Raw genomic sequence first — 12642 nt, 5'->3', positions numbered from 1 at the left:
ACGCTTGGGCTCTCGGGGTTGGAAGCAGGGAGAGGGCGCTCAGGCGGGAGGAGGCCTGGGGCACGGGCTGCCGGCAGCGCTCACTGCAGAGGCTGCACGTTATGAGCTGCGATTTGGAGGCCGCACAACTGATGAATCCCAACTGTGAGAGTTGTCAGTTGAGGTATTTTGAGCATAGGCAGCAGCAAACCTCCCTAAAACAAGACTCGAGCTCTTGTTTACTGATCTTCCTTCCTGTCTTTGTTCCGCAGAGAGATGGTGGCAGCTGTTCCCGATCCTCTCCTGTGCGAGGAGCTGCATGGAGCAGCCCAACGACACCTCTCTGGAAGGATAGGTATCTGCTGCTGATGGAAGGAAGAGAGGACCTGAAGGAGCAGACACTTCAATGCTCTGAGCTGGAAGTACAGAAGTTCAGCCTCTCTAAGTCCTCCCGTCCACATGGGAAGAGGGACTACAGGAGTCACAAGGCAAGAAATGAAACTAAAACTTCAACTCTTTCCTTTTCTACAGTATTCTTAAATTTGAAGTGTTTTTAGCACATGCATTTATACATACTCTTTGGGACCTAACAGGTTTTAGTTTTCTGCAAGTGGAAGAAGACTTTCTCGCTAAGGGCACACACATCAGTAAAACAAGATGTTCTCTTGAGGGAAGCAGCAATAGTGCAAAAATGTCGCTCCCTCCCCAAAGCACATCTGCAGAAAGGTCAATGAAAAAGGGTTTGCTTTCTAAGACATCATTATAGGAACATTTTTTTTCTACTAAGCATAAATTAAAATTTTCACAAAAGTGATTTTCTTACACATGAGTTAAGATTTGTGTGATAGAAATACACATATATGCTGCACTTTCCAAAATAAAAGCACAAATGCAAATCAGCATATATGTAGGTAAGTGACTGCTGGCTGAATTAGGCAGATTAAATCTGCCTGAAAATGCACTAATGGCAATGGCAAGAAACAGAATAGCAGCAGATTTTCAGTTAAGCCTTTACCATTTCTAGCTGAACTCTAGGTCTGAATTTAGGTCCCATTCACCTGCTATAGCACAGCTGAACATGAAAACTCTGTATTTGCCAAAGCCAGTTTAAAACAAAGCAAAACCATGTCTGTGTTCCCCCGCTACACACACAGACTTTGGAATGATGATATTTGTGCACTTGCCAGTCGCTGACGCTGCGTTCCCATTTCCATGCACGGAAATGCAGCCATCAATATTTAATGACACCGATGAAGTATATAGTAAACAAGGCCTGGTAGATGGGCAGCTCCTGGGGAACTATGCCCGACTGAAACAGGATCTTCTATTCCCAACAAGAGGTCAGACTCAGGCACAGGACATGCTGTATTTAAATGCAGTGCTCTGCAAGACTTGATTCCCTAACTGGAGCCCAAATTCATAAAAGAAACAGCCCAAAATCCTAAAGACCCAATTTATTAACTCCTTAAATAGCACAATTTAAATTTGATATGCCAAATTGAAAAGCAAACTATCCAAATGCAAAAAAAACTAATTTTGGTCAACCAAATTGTCAGTTGTCAGTGTCAGTTGTGCTGAGGCTCCAGAGAACCCGGGACAAGCAGCTCACTGATGCCCCAGACATGCCAATTAAACCACTAGTATTGGTTCTAGAGAACAGCATCATTTTGCACACAAACACCTTCTGCATCAGAAGCAAGGATGAACCTGCTCTCTCCCTATTTAACATTAGGGCATAGATCACCATACTGTATTAGAAGACTCAAAGAAAGGGCAGTGATGATGAGTAGTCATCGATTTTGAAGTAAACGAAGAGCTAATAATGAGTGCACAAACATATATCCTGAAAAAAGATTAAACTTTCTCTTAACCCTAACACAGCAAGACTTGAATTTAAGCAAAACAAACAACAAACGTGTCTTACTGACTGGTGACTTTAAAGCTGTTTCACACATCGGCTCCCCAAGAGACTAAATATTATCCATGCCAAAGTTACCAGTTACACAAACATAGCGACTACTCCAGAACTAAGACCAACAAAGCCGATTATCAATAAGATTATTTTTGAGCACCAGGTCTATTTATAAAATTAATGCCACGAAGCTTTCCACTTGATATTTAAAGTGTGAAACATGACAGCAAGAGTTCAGGCCTCCACAATCAAAAGCTGACAAATACACCTCAAACTATAAATACATATGACAAACGCGGCTGCTCCTTAACACAGAGACTTGAGCACCACTGCATCGTATCAGCCGCAGTGAAACAAAAATAGCAGTATCAAAAATATTTAGCCGAGCACTGCATGCTAAACCACACATCTAACCACACCATATGTGTTTCTATCAAAATAAGGTGGCACATGTTGCATTATACCTTTAAAGGCGGAAATTGGTATTAGCTTTTATTTAAAATTGAAGACTCAAACCCACTTTTCTATGAGAAGATGTGATTTTCTTAGCATCTATTCTTGGGTCTTTTTCTTTTCTTTTTAAATAATGTTTATGACCACCTTCATAGCCCAAACCCTAAACTGATTCAAGTGGGGTTTTACGTGAGTTGCTTGCATTTCACAGGTGCATTCCTGCCCTTGGCAGCTGGGGTCAGCTGCAATTCAGCAGGAAGCATCACTTCACCATCAGTACCAAAGCTGCACGTGCTTGTGCTACTGCTGTTTTACATCAGTGCAGGGGTGCAGAGCGGGCAAATAAACCTGGATTCCTGTTTTGGGCCAAACAAAAATGCCACTTGGTATTTATGAGCAAGACAAGGTTTGTCCTGAGTTTTTGCTGTGCAACCATTTCTGCCTCTTTCACCTTGGAAACAAACCAAGCTGTTGCAGTTGTGGAGTCCAGGTAACTTAAGGCTAGTTTTATATTTGTGCTCAGTTAAACATTATTTGAATTAGAATGCAATAGAACAGCATTCACTCATGGTAAATGTCACAGTAGTGCTGTTAATTGCGTATATCCCTGTTGACAGAGAGTGTCCTGAATTTCCTTCCAGTAATGAATCTTTCATTGCTAAAAGCACCGTTTCCAAAGGTGGCCCAGCAGTGTAACCTTGGCTTTCCCCGGCATTTCTCTTTCCCTGTCTCTCTCGACCTGCTTGCAGGGGCTTTGGCATCTGCACTTCACCAGGACTGCACCAGTGCACAACCACTAATGCCCTGTCCAAGTCACCTGGACATCAGAGCAGACAAAAAGGCACAGAGTGTTCTGGTTGCGTGTGGTCTTCCTGCTGCTGTGGACATCCTGCTGCTGCTATGGGTGAAACCTCCCCTCTGTAACGCGATGTGAAAAGGCCTGAGCGCACCTTTATCTCAAAGGTCTGCTGGGCCAAAGCTACAGTTTGCTCAACACAGAAACTTTGAATTTGTCTATGAAGATCCAAATATGTTTTTTAATAGTATGTCAGTAAATGTGTAGAGGAGGCAGTCAGGGACATGGTTTAGCAGGCAAGGTGCTGATGGCTTTGCAATTGGACTTGATAATCTTGAAGGTTTTTTCCAACCATAACGATTCTATGAAGACACAAAAGTGAGTTAGCAATCCAACCACCATCATGAGCATCTTCATCAGGCTTCAATTTAAGGAAATGTCTCCAATGGCAGGGCAGGTAGGGGGATAAACTCAGCGACTTCTCGAGTTTGCCGAGGGTCTGTTTGCCCTGCAGGCTGTGCACGTTTACTCAGCGCAGTCACCGTTTGAGCAAACAAGCGGCGCTGCGGGCGGCAGCAGCCTCGCAGCGCTCAGGTTTCCCTCGGAGGTTCGTCCCCGGCACACGTCACACTGCTATCATTACACCACTATCACTGAGAGCGAGCTAGATAGATGCACCCTGCGGTCACAGCCCGACTCGGGGCCCTCGGCCAAGCTTGTGAAGCCTTTAAGACAATGTGTAAGGCGGAACAATGCATCTATGAAGCGTGTCAGCGAGCGCGCGGGCTTGCACCACTCCTTCATGTCATCAGGCTGCCCAGCCTCGCTCTCCGCCAGGCTGAGCGCCCGCACGAGGCTCCTGCTGCCACTGCAGAACTTCTCCATGTGACCGGCCCTGCGGCATAAATGTTTTCTTAAAGTACAAACAACTGCTAAACCAAGAAAACAAACTTAGTACAGATTTTCTATTGAGATAATTCAATTGCTGACTCATTTGCAGTAAGAGGGGAAAAAAAATCCCTTAAACTTCTATAACGTATTTATCGCTTTGCCTATGGATTTATTAATGGCTGTCTTTTTTGGAAAGAAAAATGTGAATAAAATGTGACACAGCTCTCTGGAGAAAAAAAACAAAGAGCAAACAACCCTGCTGCATTGTTTTTTTGGATGAAGTAATTCAATACATAAAACAAGACTATTCCATTAATCTGAAAATCCCCAGACACTTCTAGCATCTCATGCTTTTTTACCATTTGTCGTGGGGCTTATGACCTAAGTGTAGCTGTGATAGCTTCAAGGCCACAGACTTCCCTGAATACTTTGCCTCCCAATTTCTGAGTCAAAAGGCCAATAAAAGATGACCTAATACTTAAAAGAATAATAATCATCATCATCATCTTCGTCAAAAGAAGGCAACAGAAGTAATTGAACACAATTCAATTGAACAAACAGGCACACAAGTAGAGCAGCAGTACATTAAAGTGATATGCAGAGAAAAAAAAAAATGTCACTATTTGGGTGAGTGATATGGACAATGGCTTCTCTAGGTTAATGTCACTACCAGTATGAAGAAATTGTCATTTAAAGTAAACCAGTACCTTTTTGGCTACTTCCAAAACCTTACATCTTCAGCAATAGCATGTAAACTCATTTTCAGGTATGCAGCTACCAAGCAGCTCTACTATATTTTCAGAGATACCAGAAAAGCCTCTAAATTAATAATAATTCATACATAACCCCAAAATTATGAACATGACCGAGCACCAAAAAAGGGAGGTGACACCAGATTTCTCACCCTCTCTGGTTCCCTATCCCAACCCTACATAATTTAGCCATGCAAATTGTTTGGCAGAGAATAAATTCAGGAAGAAAACAGGTGAAGACTTACTTTGAAATAGCAGTAATTTCAGAGCATGAGTTATCAGCGGTGCAGGTTGCAGACATGAAAATACAGTGTCTTAGAATAACCCCTTACAGGATATAAGCCCTAATAAATGGCCTGGAAAATATGGGTGCCAGATGTGTTTATGGAGATATCACAGCGATAAATGGACTGTGACAATAATAAAGGATGATTAACATCAGTATTTGATGAGAAGCAGGATACAGTCTCTATCATTTGGGGCAAGGCTTCTACAGCAATTTAATAGATTATATGAAAAAAATGGAATACTCCTCCAAGTCTCTGTAATCTATTTCTTAACAGAAAATACTGGCATAACTCTATATATTTGTATTTATGACACTGCTTGTCAACCTTCTAAAATCTTGATCAGTTTAAAAGGAATAAAATTCTCCTCCAGCATGAAATTTTCACTTAGAGTATAGCAGTTTAAAATGTATGATAAGCCTGGGATGTAAGCAAGAGGAAGTAATGACACCTACTCAGCCTGCTATTATGACCATTTTAAGTACTGGTGATCACTGAAAGGTAGCTCAGACACTGAAAGGTAGCTCAGAATCACAGAATGGTTAAGATTGGAAGGGACCTCTAGAGATCATCTAGTCCAGCCCCTCTGCTCCAGCAGGGACACCCAGAGCACAGGGCGGCATCCAGGTGGGTTTGGAGACCTCCAGAGAAGGAGCCTCCACAGCCTCCCTGGGCAGCCTGTGCCAGGGCTCTGGCACCCTCACAGGGAAGAAGTTCTTCCTCATATGGAGATGGAACTGCCTGGGTTTCAACTTACACCCATTACCCCTTGTCCTGTCACTGGCCACCACTGAGAAGAGCGTGGCCCCTTCCTCCCTACATTCACCCTTCAGGTATTTATACCTATTAACCAGATCCCCTCTTGCCCTGACTATGTATTTCTTCATTCCCACAACACAACCACAAGAGCCTCTGAGGTTGTACAGTGACAGAGAAGTGATCCAGCAACAAGCTGAACAGAAACCAATAAAACTCAACAATTTTCAGCCCCATCTGGTCAAGCTTATCACTAAACTGAACCCGCACCATAGCTGGCACAGGGATGGAACATGGCTTAAACTGACCGAGCAAATAAATTGGATTACCCTTGCACCCAGGAGCTTCTCTAGCAGCTTGGCTTCCAGAAGGGGCAGCCCATTTTCCCCTTTCTATCCAGTCCTTTCCTTATACTCCTGTTACCGCCACGTGGCCTCCACTGCTTCCCTTTATGGGACCTTTAATGTACAGCAAGTCTTTCATCAAATCAGTCGCACTCATTAACCCAGCAGGACACTCAAAGGAATAAGGGGTTTATCCCTAGGTGAGCAAGTTGAGCGGGCTCAGGAAAGGGTCTAAAGTGTAGAGGTGACACCACAAAGTGGTGGGAAAAGGATCTGGAGAGCAGGAGGACAGCAGGCCTTCTGATTTAGCTGGAACACAAGATCAGAGCCCAGGGGCACATCTGATTATCAGTGCAGAGCTACCTAGTGCCTGCTGCCTGCAGGAGAAACAGCCCGGCCTCCCTTCTGCCCTGTGCTCTCCCTTGTGTAGCACAGACCGACACAGTCGTGCAGCAAAACCTCTTCTTTTGACTTCATGGCTGTTACTTGTAAGTGATAAATAGCCTTGCTCAAATCCTTTTATTCCAGGATAGGGTTAGACTCACTCTCATTTTTAAAGCAAATACGCTGGTACAAACCTGCAGCTAGGCTAGACCCTGTAACAGGCTGTCACCAACATCTCCCGAGGTCTCACCAGGGGAACGCCAGCCTCGGTGCCTCGCATGAATGTGAGCCTTGTAACAGCGGGAGTTTCGCAACCATTTAGAGATTTAGTGTCTTAATCTCCAGTTCCATCTAAAAATCAAACAGAAGCTGCAAAGATCAAAGAGAAGATACAACATCTTCTTAGAAGCACCAAGAAAGTTTAGAATCTGGAGCTTGGCTAATTACAGCTTTCTCACATGTCTATATGGAGACATTTGAAGTGGAAAATTAAAAAAAAATCCTACTTGAACCTGAAATCACTAAGAAACCAAGACGCATGAGGTAGGCAGGCTCAAAAAGTAGATGAACACCGGCTCTGTCACATATTGTAAAGGATGACTAGATCTTACCTTTTTAATGAAAAACTGGAGAGTTCTTGCATGCAGAGCAAGTCAAAAACCAGCAAGTAAGCTAACAGTCAGTGTAGTTAGGGAAGAATATTGTTTGGAAAAGAAAAGAGTATATCTTTCATGGAGGAAGTGTGTATAATCACGAGATTTTCTCTAGAGGAAGAAGGATGGAGGCATGGAGGAAACAGATAGAGGGGGTGTGCTCAACAGAGAGAGAGACACCATACAGAGGAGATGAAGCCAAAAGACTGTGTGGAGTGTCTGAAGCAAAGGCAAGGTCCACGGGAGAGCCACAGACTGCGGGTTGTATCATCCCTGCCTGACAGGGAGAGCAGTATTTAAAGAAGATGAGGTGGCGGCTGGGAAGGAGGACTGAGGGACCTGGAAGATCAGCTGAAGCGCAGTGGTTGTCCAAGGCAAGGTCAAATGACTCTGGCTGGCAAGGAAAAAAAATCTGTGACTGAAAGTCAAATAAGGCCACATTTCTGAGGAATTAAAACAGTTATTTAACCGTGTGGAAGTAGAAAATGTCAGGGGAGAAGGAAAGAGACGTGAAGGACGATTGAAAGTTTTAATTTTTCCTCTTTGCTGAACAAGGAGGAGTTAGGCCAGGGAAGACAAGTAAGGGACGGGGAGGGGAAGGCAGGAAGAGACATCGCAGGTCAGCTGGCTGCTCACTGCAGTCACGGCTGGAGGAAGCAGACATGAATGGAAAAAGAAGAAGAACACCCATACAATTCATCAGGTTTTCTCAGTGAATAACCCAGGCGCACGATAACAGAAGAAAGCAACTGCACAGAGAGAGGAGTCAAGCTTCCCTTCTGATACTGTGACTGCCTTGGGAAGTTTCCTCTTCTCTAACAACTTAAATCAGAGATTTTTCAGTCTTTTTCTACAAGAACCTTCCACAACTCCTCCATAAAAGGGAGTAAAGTCTTCTTAAAAGGGTTACTTTTCTAGAGGATTCACAGAAAGCAGCACAAAAGTAGCTCCTAAACAGCAGGAGTCTGAAGACCACAGGCTGGAATACTACAGCTCTAATTGGGGGGGTTGGGGTGGAAAGGACATATATATATATGTGTCTCCATTTTGCACTTACAGGTTATTATTCAGACCAGACATCATTATATTAACGCTTATGAAGTAATTCTGCAACCTTCAGGTACTACACGCAGTGCTAGTAAGGCGACAGGACAATCTTGAATTTTTTCAATCGCCAAGAGTATTTCACTGGAGCAATACAAAGTAATTATTTCTGGAAGATATAGAAACATTAACTAAGGGTGTACTACTCACTTGTTCCTCCTATGCCAATTTAAATAAAGATATCAAATGATTTAAGTTTTTCCAGATATAATTCACTACCATGCTTAACTGACTATACCATGACTAAAATTACACAATACTTCACTATTTATAGCAGAGCTTGCAGCGACTAGTACCATTAGCTCAGACACCACTAAACCAGATCCTGAAAACAACTCTGCAAGGAAAGGCTGCGAATCCCCCAGAAGCCCTAGATCTTTGGAGTGAAGGATGTCCCTCTTAAATACACACACAATGGCATTTACAGGTAGCCTTTCATTCCAGTTTGGCAGAGACTGCTTACACGTCTCCTTGCTCGCTGCTGCTTATCAGTACAGTTCTTGTCTTGGAAGTCTTCAGTCAGACTAAAGCCACAGCTTCATACTTGCCTTTTTTTTTTTTTTAAATATGCATTTTTATTTAAAAAAATCACTTAAATATAATACTAAAAACTTAAAACGTTAACTGTATTTCTTAATATAGTGTTTGAAATGTCAGCCCTGGGAAGTTTAGTCACTCAGCCATCACATGTTCTGAAGCAGCCCTGGGGGACTTGGGCTGCTCCCACCCTGTGAGACATTGTTTGTTTTAGTTTTTTTAAAGTTTTTAAACAAAATTCCTTCTTCAGTTGCTTCCAAGGGAGTATGTACAAACCAGCTCCACAGTGGGAATCCACTCCACCCATTAAGGGAGAGGGGAAGTAACTAAAGAATCTCGCGCCAGCAAGGAAAGACAACATCTACTAAGGCAACCTATATGGACAAATTTTATATAGAGAGATATACTCATGCATATATACATTTTTTTTCCAGAGTGCAAACTGCAAGAGTGAGTTCGTCCTTGTGCTAAAGTATGGTCACTGTGCCTGCAGGCCAGTCAACAACTAATTATACAGAAGAGGGTCACAGCAGTTTTCAAAATTAAAGGAGAGATATGGGATCTGGCTTCAAAAAGAAATCAGACATCCTGAATATATGTATTTCCAATCCTAAGCAAACTGCTCTGCTGCGCTGATCAAAATTGCCTCAGAAATTCTGAAAGGCAGAAATATGCATGTTCGAGGTTCTCTTTTGAAGCCAAATCCCAAATCTGTCCACTGAACTGACACAGAAAAACATACAGCCTAGAAAAAGACGTGCAAATAGTGGGTTTTTTTTTTTTTAATTAAGCACCTACTTTTGACTAATATTGACAATCATTAAACAACATAATAAGCTAGAAGCCAGATGAAAGCGGGGGGTTGGGGGGCACAGGGGGAGGAATTGGCACCTGGAAAGTACCAGTAATTCTGAAGTTACTCCCTGAGAGAAGAGTTTAGCATTTGACCATTACATCAGCAGCACAGCTAAACCTCAGTGCTCAAACCAGTCCCCTATCAACCACACCTAGCCATTGAGATGAGCAAGAGCATTTTTAGATCCTTCGATTTTATTTTTAAGAGTGCTACATCTCCAGTTATTTTCCTTAAAACTGTACATGCCTGAGGATCAGGTTTGCAATAACTGATGTTCCAGGGAGCACTCCAGACCCCTCCACTAACAGCCCTCAGCCTCTGGGAGATGGGAAAACTCCAGCCACAGCAATTCTCGGCCCTCATCGGCATCCCATACTGCTGCCACAGGGAAACGATGCAGCTCATGCTGCTACTGGTGCCACTAAAATCAATATGGTAACATCCTCCCATCTTCTATATACAGCTGAGCAGTTCTTTCCACTGAGAACTGGCACAATCTCCGAGCACAAAAATAAAATTACAGTGATTTTACCAATCTAAGCACTGGAGTAAGAACAAGTTACTCCAATATTGTATTCCTGGCTGGCAATTTTTTTCCATAATATTTAATGGGCTGTGACATTAGAGCTTCCTTTATGACAGAACCTCAACAGATACACTATTTATCAGTCTGACTGTATTAACAGTTTAAGTTTACTAGTGCCATAAGAACGGTTCCTGTAATTTGCATCTCATTGCAATTCATTTTTTAGTCTTGGAGAATTAATGTTTTATGTAAGAGCAGGTTCATCTTTGAAGCAGCTTCCAGACAGGAGAGAGAAGTGATCTTAAAGCCTGAACGTTCTGACGGAGGAAAACTATGTCAAAATGCTCTGTTTGGTAGCCTCATTTGCAGAGATGACAAAAATCCAGATCCGAATTAAACCCAAGGAAGCCGAGAGCACATCATCTTCAAAAATAAAAATATGAAAAGAAATATATATATATTAATCAGGCATTACTGCTCCAGCCACGCAAGGTCAACAACACAAACATCAATTAAAAAAGCCACCTTGACCAGACACTCAGATAATCAGCACACACCTACCTGCAGCCCAGGTTGACATCATTAGCTAAGAACGCACTGCACAAATCTGTGCAGAGCCAAAGGACTCTGTGCTCAGCCTTCCTGGGGTGGTTATCAGGTGGAAACTCTATTACCTTCCACAAAGGAATTAGAGAGTTATTAACTTCTATATGAAGCCAAAGTACAAGATAGGGTAGGACCTGACATCCATTCTTTTCCATTTCTTTTTGCTATCTCTTCTCCTCTTACAGGATCCGCTTTCATTTCCAGGTGAGCATCAGCATAGAATATTTACATATCACTCTTACATTGTCTCATACATTTTATTTCTTAGTCTCCTAGACTTGCTTTGAAAAAAATCTTAAGAGATATGTGTAACATATCTCGGAATTCTACAGCACAATGTACTTACAATGAACACTAGTAATTACCAAAAGCTTTAAGTTTTTCTTAGAGGAACATACTAATCCAGTGCTATTCAGTCATACATAGGCTTAAATCAGAGGTTAAAGTACTCCTTTAAGCAACAAATCCAATGCAGAAAACTGCAAATTCTAAATAATCCCTTTCTTCAACATTTTTTGCACATTTCTGCACAGTAAAAAGCAACAGTAAGGGAAGTTTTACAATACACTTTTTAGCAAGCTGCTTAAAAAATAAAACCAACAGGGCCTTGAGAACAATAGTATGGTAATCAAAGTGGATTAAAAGAAATAGTCCCACTATTGCCAAAGGGGGGTGGGGGAAAGAAACCATTTTAGAAGCTCTACATTCTTGAGTGCAAGAGCACAGCAGGCCCTTTCAGAGCCCGGCCAACGTGCACACGCTTTGCACGCTCACCTTGCAGCAGAGCACAGCAATCTGTGCTACAAGGAGGCCTCCATCACCCCGTCAAATTACTAGATTTTACCTATGGCTTTTTGTCAGCATGGAAAACTACTGCTCATGAGCAACGAAATGCCTCTGGTCAACTTGTAACCTCTCATGTACAACCACCTTGGAGACACAGCCAAGGGGAGAAGCCAACGCTTGCCCAGTTCCCCTGGGGTCAGGGAAGCCGCGAAAGCCAAGCGGAGAGGGAAGCACCTCTTACAAGAAAAGGCTACAGGAGACCAGCTACGTGTGGTTTTTCACCAGAAAACAGAGCACAGCAACCCACTCCAACAGCCAGCCTTGGGGCACTACGGCACGCCGATTCGCCTTCCTCTTCGTGCTTTCAAAGCCTGTAATCATTGACCTTAATGCAAAATAATAATAATAATAATAATAAACCCAAATCTAAGCACCTTCTTCATTAACGGTTGGACCTGGGAGACTGAACTCCCCCAGGACAAGCGTTTTCTTGCTAAAATGCACACAAAACCCCACCTCACGCCCATGAATCCCTAAGTATGAATTATGAAGACAGTGGCACTGCCCTCCTCTAACAAAACATGTCCAGGGAACCCCCCGTCCCAGTGCTGGGGCTCCCTCCGTCCCGCCTGCAGCCGCAGCCGGGTGGGCAGCTCCCCTTCCAGGGGCTGCACGTCCCCGTTCCTCCTCCCCACTTCCATATTATGCCGAGCTTCTCCTGGACTATATTTCCCTGGCGCTCCCCCACTGCTTCCCACTAAGCCTCCTCCCTTCAGCCGTGTGGTTTAATCTGGATGTTACTAGGGCGTTCGCGACACACTCGCTGCTCCAGCAAAGGGGAAAAAGGACAATCTCCCGGTCTGCAAATCCTGTGGATGTGGGGGAAACTCCTCTCCCGACCCCGCTGCGCGGGTGACCGGCCCCGCGGGGCCGTCGCCTCCTTTGTCTCCTGGGCGCCCGCCCGGGCCTGGCGGGCGGCGGGGCCCGGCTCTGCTCCCGCCCGGGCCCGGCGGCACCCGC

Source organism: Nothoprocta perdicaria, unplaced genomic scaffold (assembly GCF_003342845.1).
Source record: "Nothoprocta perdicaria isolate Ctin4 unplaced genomic scaffold, notPer1 scaffold_66, whole genome shotgun sequence".
Classification (NCBI taxonomy): Eukaryota; Metazoa; Chordata; class Aves; order Tinamiformes; family Tinamidae; genus Nothoprocta; species Nothoprocta perdicaria.
Note: the sequence above shows the minus strand (reverse complement) of the source record.